We start from the raw sequence: 9,066 nt of genomic DNA, 5'->3' as shown, positions 1-9,066 counted from the left end.
CCGTCCATCGTGATCCAACGGTGGCGCACTCTGGTTCGATTTTATTAGCCGGTTTGTTGCAACCTTTATAAAGTAGAATTCAATGCGCAAGCGAACGATGAGTTCTCAGTTTTCTTTGACGAATTATTTAAAAACTCTAATCCAACGTTCATGCGAGTGGTAAAGGCAAAAACGCAAGAGTATAAAATTTAACTGGAGTTCTTTTGCTTCTTTTAATGATACATGTGTTCAAGTTCCTTTTTGAAGAAAAGAGATTTATATGCGGATATCGTATATCCCACTTGAGGATTAAGTATGGAGTTTTTTTTTTGAAAAGGACACCAAAATAGTATCTCATATCTGATATTTACTAAGAAAAACAATAACCAATACAAAAGAGAGATAACTTGACACAATGACCTATAAAAAAGTAGAAATACACACCGCTAGAGACTAAAAAAATGCACTGAAAAAGACACTAACAAAAGAAATACATGGAAACGAGATCTATAAGCCACACAGTACGGCTAAGATCTGAAAATAACCTACATATATGGCAGAACCTACTCTTGCTGGTACTTCATCGACGTCGCATTGCTTGACATTTAACGTCACTGTTATGAACCACGGTCATGCCTTAAGAGATCTTCCGGCCATGTTAAATTGTTGTTTGCATCAAGCACTTATTTGTTTACATCAGCTGAAGGTAATCCTGATAACCAAATAATAACCTGACCAGAAAAGATCGCATCAAAGTATTCCTTCCAGGACATTATCACGTTAAATAATAAGGTGGTCACATAATATTAGCACTTATATAAAAAGACTGATCATTCAAGGTTACCTAAATTCGAGGTGATCCTCACCAGCCACAGCTCTAAAGTTATTCGACGTATATAGGTCCCGATACCATCGGTTAAACTTTAGCCCCTATCACAGATGTTTAATAGTAATTAAGAGTATTAAATATAAGATAATTACAAAACTAATTGCACAGATGGAGTTTTATTCGCGAGACGAATCTATTAAGCTTAATTAGTTCCGGATTTGATAATATGGTGTTACAGTAACCATTTGCTAATGATGGATTAATTAGGCTTAATAGATTTGTATCGCGAATTAGCTTAGGGCTTCTGCAATTAGTTTTATAATTAGCTCATGTTTAATTTTTCTAATTAGTATCCGAACATACATCATGTGACAAGAGAATTTAAGGATCAAACACACTCATAGCTACCTTCCTACCTAGTCAGAACACAGAATGCTCAGCTCCCTGTCCTTGGAAGTTAGAGCTGAGCTAGTAGGCAAGCCACTTGCTTGGCAAGAAGGTCGTAAGGGTAATTCAGATCAATTATGACCAGAGGCGATGACATCAGAATACGAGTTTTGCTCTAATAGTCATTTTCATGAAAATTTGCACAAAGGTAAAGGTATGTTTGATAATTAATTTCTTAATTATTTTTGCGTGGGCCTCATCTTGGCCCGGCCCTACCCATGAGCAGCACGTTCCCGCGAGAGATATCATCATTTCCTCTCCTGATCCGTTCGGTTGCTGGATGTTTGCGGCGCATTGGACGCGAACGAGTGTACCCTACGTTGGAATTAGAGGCATTTTACGATTCATTTTAATCTAAAATATGAAATAAAATATGACGTATATGATAGATAAAGTAGGAGCATGATTTATTGTGTTTATACTAACGAACATAAAGCATGCAGAGAATATTACAAACAATAATGAAATAGTGAGAACAGTAGAGAGTACCCTGCAGCAGGACTAATGCCGGCCGGCACCAGATGCGCTATTACTCGACATTTCAAGCGTATTCGGTGTAGTCAATCAAAGTTGATACCGTGCAGATGTTCGCCGTGCAGTTGCGCCTCCAGGAAGAAGAGGTGCGCAGCGAGCAGTCGCGCAGATGCGCTCCCAAAAAACTTGATCATCTTTCTACTCCTCGGGTGCAGAGCCTCCTCTCTTATAGGCACCCTGAGACGTAGGTTGCTAGTCACTGATCACATCAACTAGCGTCAGTTACAAGTCATCAACCGTGGTAAAAAATTGCAAAACCAGACCAAGCTCACACATCACATCACGTCTGGCTGGTCGCGTCGCAGCTCGACGCGGCGCGGCGAGCGAGCGCGCGCGTGTGGCATCCTTCTATCCCTTCCTCAACTTCTCAACAGGTGCAGCATGGCTCCACCTTATAAGTTGGTTAGAGATCCTCTCAACTTCCAAGGTGGTTTCATTACAAATGTAACTACCACCATGTGAATGGGCCTTGGGATTTAATTGAATTAATAGGCCACCGGCCCATTTAATCTAACAATCCCCACCAAATTTCAAATTTCAAGGCACACGTTCAGTTCCACTGTTGTTTAATATATCGGCTTTTCAACGGAGACCTTGTTAAGATTGAACATCCACCTAGAGCATAAGCTACATTTGTCCACAACTGAACAATGGATTATGCCTTGAATTGCCAGTTTTGTGCGAATAAGTTTCACTTAGATCCTTTACCGATACTAGGCTGCAAAATGCATCCCTCTAGTTGAAGCATATAAGTCATACTTCTAGACCTTTCATAAGTCTCTAGGGATTACCCAATCTCATAGACTGTGACTAGCAATCAAACTCATATAGGTGTGCTCCTCAAAAGATGTTTCTGCTGGTAAACATTTTTGCTTGAAAATAAACCACTTGGATCACATTACGATATTAACCAACCTGCCATGCAAAAAAGGAGGGAATGCATCTCCAACAAAATGGGTTTGTACAAAAGTACTCTCCTTCTCAATTAGCCAATAGTTTGTTTCGCCATCCTAATTCACGGGATCTCCGATCAAGTAGGACAAGTTACCAGTATGACATAACTCTTATGTGGGTCTCAATCTCATCTCCCTCGATGCCTCGTCAATCACATTTCGTAAAAGACCTTTAGGGATATGAAAGATTTTTAGTAGTCTGGACATAGTTCAAAGCTAGTACTCCGGAGTTTCTCTTTTTTTGACAGACTTCAACTACCTTTTTATATGCCTTGATCACTTCATGTTGTCTCATGAACTGTTTACTTTGACAATTACAGTTTGATTATCACAGTTCATTAGGATAGTCAGTATCGGTTTCTCAACCACCAACAAATCCATCAAGAGATCACGAAGCCATTTAGCCTCAATTGTGGCGGTATCCAATGTTGTGAGTTCTGCTTCCATTGTTGACCTCGTTAAGATGATCTACTTGCAGGACTTTCAAGAAACAGCGCCACCTCTAAGTGTGAACAACATATCCACTTGTAGCTTTTATCTCATCAGCATCTGATATCCAATTTGAATCATTGTAGCCTTCCAGTACCTTAGGATATCTAGCATAGTGAATTCCATAACTTACGGTGCCTATTATATAGAGCATTACTCTCTCAAGAGCATGCAAATGATCATCTCCCTGATTTGAAACAAATCTGCTAAGTTTGCTCAAAGCAAATGAGATGTCAGGCCTCGTAGCACTAGCTAAATACATTAGCGAGCCAATGATTTGAGAATATCTCAATTAATCCCTTGCGATCCTTTGCTTTTTCCACAATATCACACTAGAATCGTAAGGCGTGGGAGCAGGCTTGCAGTCACTGTAACCAAAGAGACTCAATATCTTTTTCATATAGTGGGATTGCAGTAATGTAATCCCATCATTGCCTTCTCTTAGTAGCTTAATGTTCAAAATCACATGAGCCACTCCCATATCTTTTATCTTAAAATTTTGGGACAAAAAGCTCTTGACTTCCTTAATCACATTGAGTTTAGTTCCAAAGATCAATATGTCATCGACATATAAACACACGGGATCACTCCTTCTCCCCTACCAAAGTGGTAGTACACACATTTGTCGGCTTCATTCACAACAAAGCCTACAGACGTGAGACTTCTGTCAAACTTCTCATGCCATTGCTTAGGTGCTTATTTGAGGTCATACAAAGATTTTAACAGCTTGCACACCTTTCCTTCGTGACCATCTACTACATATATCATCCAACTCTCCGTTAAGGAAAGTTGTCTTAACGTCCATCTAATGGATGAGAAGACCGTGTGAGGTAGCCAAGGATAGTAATACTTGAATCGTGGTCAATCTAGCAACTGGTAAGTAAGTATCAAAGAAATCTTCGCCTTCTTTTTGGGTATAACCCTTGACCACAAGTCTTGCCTTGTACTTTTCAATAGTACCATCAGACCTAAGTTTCTTCTTGAATACCCACCTGTATCCTACATGTTTGCACCCGTATGGACGATCAACGACCTCCCAAGTCCTATTAGACATTATAGAATCCATCTCACTTCTAATTGCTTCCTTCCAATAGTCAGCATCAGGAGATCCATAAGCCTCAGCAATGGTTTTGGAGTGTCATCTACAAGGTACACAATGAAGTCATCACCAAAAGACTTCTCAATCCTTCGTCTCTTACTCTTTTGAGTCCCTTGATTGTCAACCTTCTCATGATTTTCCTCATGTGGTTGTTCAAAGTGTACTAATATATTATTATGTTTAGGGGAATTAACAAATTCATTACTAGAACTGCTAGATGTTTCTTTCATGGGAAAAATGCTCTCAAAGAATGTGACATCTTTGGACTCCATGATTGTACCAACATGCATGTCCCATACTCTAGATATTATTATCAAGAATCTATATCTGACAATATAAAAAGCATAGCCTAGAAAAATACAATCAACTATTTTTAGTCCGAGCTTGCGTGTCTTAGCAATTGTTACATTAACCTTTGCCAAGCATCCCCAAGTACGCAAGTATGAGAGTGTTAATCTTTTATTTTTCCCATTCCTCCAATGGTGTCTTCTCTTTGTTTTTCATAGCAACTCTGTTAAGACTGTTAAGAGTATGACAAGGAGTCAATATGGCTTCACCCCACAATTCCCAAGAAACTCTGGTTATTTCTAACATGATGTCAACCATCTGAGTTAAAGTGCAGTTCTTTCTTTCAGCCACTCCATTTGACTCAGGGGAATAAGGTGGTGTTTTCTCATGAATAATGCCATGTTCCTCACAAAACAAATTGAAATCATTAGAGAAATACTCTCCACCTCGATTCGATCGAACACATTTTATGTTTCTCTCAAGTTGATTTTCAACTTCAGCTTTATAGATCTTGAAAAAAATTAAATTCCTCATATTTCATTTTAAGCAAGTACACATAGCAGTATCTAGTAGAATCATCTATCAAAATCATGAAATATCTTTTTCCACCTTTGGTCAACACACTGTTCATTTCGCATAAGTCTGAATGAACTAATTCTAACAGTGCTAAGTTCCTCGCCTCAACAACCTTGTGAGACTTGCTTAGATTGCACACACACTTGACACTTAAAATTTTGGACCAAAGTGAATTTCGAAATTAAACTCAAATTAGCTAGCCACAGCATACAATAGAAATTAACATGACAAAGCCGTGAATACCAAATATTTGATTCATCATCATTACACACATGATTCACAACTTTATTACAAGAGTTTGATAATGACAAGCGAAACAAATCATCACAGTCATATCCTTTACCAACGAAGGAACAAAACATAGACACAACACATTTGTTCGACTCAAATACCAACTTAAAACCATCTTTATACAAAAGGGATCCACTAAAAAGATTTTTATTGTTCCATGAGCCTGTAATTTATGAGCCTGTTCAACTACAGAATGGTCATCAACCATCTTGTAGTCATAGAACTGTTCCATGATGTACAGCTCATTGCCTGCATCGTATACCCTGAAATGCTTTGCTAGAGGGAAGTTGCATGTATGAATCGACCAAGTTCTCAGCAAGAACACTAATCACAGCCCCTTTGAATAAGTTGTCAGCAGACATGTACACACTATCCTCCGCGGAGGTGTGCGGTCCCACAGGACGCTCCTTGGTAATGAACCACACGTTCATAGCCATGAGCCACAATAGCCAACAACCGAAAAAGCCCAGACCAGCCCACACATCATGTCCGGCCGGTCGCGTCGCGTCGTGTCTCGGCTCGGCACGGCTCGATGAGGCGAGCGAGCGCGCGCTCACCTGCGGCATCCTGCTATCCTTTCCTCAACTTCTCAACAGGTGCAGCATGACTCCACCTTATATGTTGGTTAGAGACCCTCTCAACTTCCAATGGTAGTTTTATTACAAATGTAACTACCACTATGTGAATGGGCCTTGAGATTTAATTGAATTAATAGGCCACCGGCCCATTTAATCTAACACCCTCTCTTCCCCAAGTTTGCTCATCCCAGTTGGATGTCTAGCCATTAGGATATTGGTTTCATTTAGAGATAGGAGAATCAGGTTCCATGTTTGAAGTGTTTACAATTTGTAGTGACTAAAATTTGGAATTTTGCATAAAATATATTGTTTTCTTATATCCCCTCCTCCTTTTAGATTTTGAATGGTGACATGCTTGAAATGCTTTCTCCATACTGTTAGGTGGTATTGGGTTCACATATCTGTGTAACGTATCCTGTTTACGCTAGCCGGGTAATTGATTCTGTTAGTTAGTGTTTGGTTTAGAGCAAGGTACAAAATAGCGTTTGGCGGTATGGTAGCGGATTAGTGCTGGCGTGGCAGATCGTGGATAGCGGGTGTTATAGCGGATGCTAAGTCCAAATAGTGGAATTCAAAAAATAGTCACAAATTTAGAGTATATATGAATATTAACATCTAGTTTAATTAAAAAAGTTAAAGTATTCAAGTTAGCCATTACATTTCATGGTAAGAATCGGAAACAAATAGATATAATTAAAATGTATGGATATATATTAATATTAAATTCTCATATTAATGAATAAAAAATTTATTTGTCATCCCATAATTATTCATCATTACCTAAATAATCATTTTAAACATTATTATTACCATTTGATTCAAGCGAATAGCGGCTTAACATTAGCAATAGCGGCCGCAATAGAAGTCAATAGCAGACAATAGCGGCCACTAAGTCCAAACATGCTATCTTAGATCCGCTACCTTGTAGGAGTAGCGTACCGCTATAGCGGTCGCTATTGTGGGTGCTACGAATGCTATTTAGGACCGTGGTTTAGAGCCTCCGTAATCAGACACAGTGGGAGCCGATACTGGCCCAATGTACAATCGATAACGTCCTGAAAAGTAGAGGGATAACTGTGCAGCACAGTTGGTGAAGCAGGCAAGCAGCGCCCAGCCGCCCATCGCTGTTGTCAGCGGCAGCTGCGCGTCACACCCATCGCCGAGGCAAGCATGCTACTGTTGCTCTCTTCCTTTGTTTGTTGATGTCTTTTTATGTCCCTCTGTTTCTTCTCTGCTGCATTTTGATTCAATTACCAAGCTGAACCAAACAATATTTTTTTAAACGAACCAGACATAAGAGCTGTCGATTATATTAAAAAGAAGATGAAACCCAGACCGGACGAAATAACATTGGTGGGTTGGATTGGGACATCAACATACGCCAAAAACTCCATCACACCACTCGACTCTACTCTAACAAACAACACCAGCCGATTGGATTGGCACATCAACACGTGCTGAACTCAACTCATCCCAGAAAAGAATTGTAGCCAGTCGGATTGGAGCATTGACAAGAACCCCACAACACCATCACTCCACTCAACTCAAGTCCGCATTGCAGCACCACCACCCATGGCACCCACAAGAACTCGAACCACACCAGCATCTCTCTTTTTGTTTTTTCCCTTTTTTGAAATAAAAGTAAAAGAAGTCTCATTGATGGTCGTGACAGTACGCATAGCAAGAGCTTCCAAAGCGACGCCTCCAACGAGGGTTGCGACACTATAAGCGCCACCGTCGCTCGACCAGATGGTCCAGGTTTGCACCCAGGAAGCAAGAGGGGAGCAAGAGGAAAAGGGGCAATTCGATAAACACTTCCAAGGAAGAGAACTGTGCTCGAAGGCATCGCTGTCATCAGCCTATAGAACAGGCAATGCTTTCACCAACACCTCCAATCCACAAGGTGCACAGCCGCGCCGCAAATGGCCATCCTTGCCATGCCACAGGAGACCAACCTCTATCGCCGGACGTTGATGACGTATGTAGGCATCCCCACTGCCACCAGATGTCACCACACACACCGCAAGCATCCTTGCGTCATGCGCCAACAAGGAGCAGCGACGGCAGTGCCCATTGCCCGAAGCCGCGACCAAACCCTCGTGAAGTAGAGACGTGCCCTGTGCCGCCAGCCATGCCACCGTGGCGTCTCTAGCATGCCCCCTCTTGCTGCAACTCACTATGCCACCACGACACCGCTGGTGCGCAATAGAGCAAGCCACCACCGGCGATGTCACCACGACATCAACGATGCACCTCCACACAAGCTCGGATGCCCGCCGCCGCAACAAAGCACCATCTCACTGTGCGGGGCCCACCATGCCGCCGCCGAGATGCGCTGCCGCCGGACGTAGAGGACGGAACAGGGCCCGAACAAGGACCATGCCGTAGGAGCGAGCGCCACTGCAACCGCCGCCGCACTGCGAGGCATAGCAGAGGAGCTGCCCGCTGCAGCCGTTGGTTGCTCGTCGCCGCCACCAATCATGGGGCCACCAGCACCACCACGCAAAGGACAGATAGGGGCTGTCATGGACCTCACCGCACGCGCGAAGGCGACTGTTCACGGCTCTTAAGTACCAAATCTAGACCGTCAACTCCTGCATAAACATATAAAAGATGAGTATCAATGGTTATATGAAACTATGTGGGAGATGTATCCATTTGTGAACAATATATAGTTACACTTTATTAAAATCATTAGAATTTTTTATGGAACTCTTATGGACCCTAAGATATGTTGCCATGCCAATTTTTAGAATTTTTTGACCAAATTTAGACCCTGTTTGGCATAGCTCTACTCCACAACTCCAGCGACTCTAGCAAAAAAAATAGCCAATCACCCCAACTCCAAAACTCCATGGAGCTGTAGTGCAAATGGGGGTGGAGTTTTGGAGCACCTCTTTTGCTGCTCCAAAACTTCCTCTTTTGAACCTCCTTGTGGAGTTGGTGGATAATTACCCACCAATACCATTGATTACAGAAAAAAATGATTCGTTCTTTCTTTTC

Source organism: Setaria italica, chromosome II (assembly GCF_000263155.2).
Source record: "Setaria italica strain Yugu1 chromosome II, Setaria_italica_v2.0, whole genome shotgun sequence".
NCBI lineage: Eukaryota > Viridiplantae > Streptophyta > Magnoliopsida > Poales > Poaceae > Setaria > Setaria italica.
Note: the sequence above shows the minus strand (reverse complement) of the source record.